Source organism: Nicotiana tomentosiformis, chromosome 5 (assembly GCF_000390325.3).
Source record: "Nicotiana tomentosiformis chromosome 5, ASM39032v3, whole genome shotgun sequence".
In the NCBI taxonomy this organism is placed as follows: Eukaryota; Viridiplantae; Streptophyta; class Magnoliopsida; order Solanales; family Solanaceae; genus Nicotiana; species Nicotiana tomentosiformis.
The window spans coordinates 63,188,504-63,189,358 of NC_090816.1; the positions used below are offsets into that span (position 1 = coordinate 63,188,504).

The window sequence follows — 855 nt, forward strand, 5'->3', positions numbered from 1 at the left end:
TGTTTTGTTGCCATACATATGTAGTACCCCCAGGTGAACTCCATGAAAACGCGGGGTGCTTCTGACCCATTGCATTGAAATTATAATTCCCCATAACATTCACTTCCTCGGTTGAGGCTTGACACTCATGAGTAGGGTGTCCTCTTCTACAAATATCACATACTACATGAGGTACACTCTATATTGAAGTTAAGGTCAGCCTCCGTATTTCTTTTGCCATTGCATCAAGTTGTACCTGCACAGATGTGTTAGCATCAACTTGGTGAACAACAGTTGATCTTCTTCTTTCAACACTCTTAAAAGGCCACTGGTTTGCGTCTTCAGACAACTCATCTAGAATTGTGACTATCTCCTCTAGAGTCTTCTTCATCAACGGGCCTCCAGCTGCATTACTCAATGTTCTATGTGAGGCGGCGTCAATCCATCCCAAAAATCCTTGGGTTGCATCCAGAGTTCAATTCTGCTATGTTGACACTTTCAAACTAATTCCTTAAACCTCTCCCAAGCTTCAAACACAGTTTTAGTATCTTTCTGGCAGAAGTTATGGATTTCTTTTCTAAACTTGCTCGTCTTAGCTGAGGAGAAATATTTATCAAGAACTTTTCTGGTCATCTCCTCCCATGTTCTAATTTATCCCTGGGGCAAGCTTCTAAGCCACTTCTTTGCATCATCTTTGAGTGTGAAGGGGAATGCCCTTAAGTAAACTGCATCTTGTGACACACAATTATATTGAAAGGTGTTCATATTATCCTCGAAGTCCATCCGATGTGTGTTTGGATCTTCGTTTATCTTCCCTCTGAAGACACAATACTTTTGAAGGGTTTGGAGCAACCCTTTCTTTAACTTGAAATTCTT

At 40.9% G+C, this 855-nt stretch overlaps 1 non-coding gene across 1 annotated transcript; it reads left to right on the plus strand.

Moving 5' to 3' along the window:
- Positions 1-457: 457 nt before the first annotated feature.
- Positions 458-564, plus strand: LOC117273466 (small nucleolar RNA R71). The gene has a single exon (XR_004503466.1). It is a non-coding gene; the product is annotated as a small nucleolar RNA R71 (small nucleolar RNA).
- The last annotated feature ends 291 nt before the right edge of the window (positions 565-855 follow it).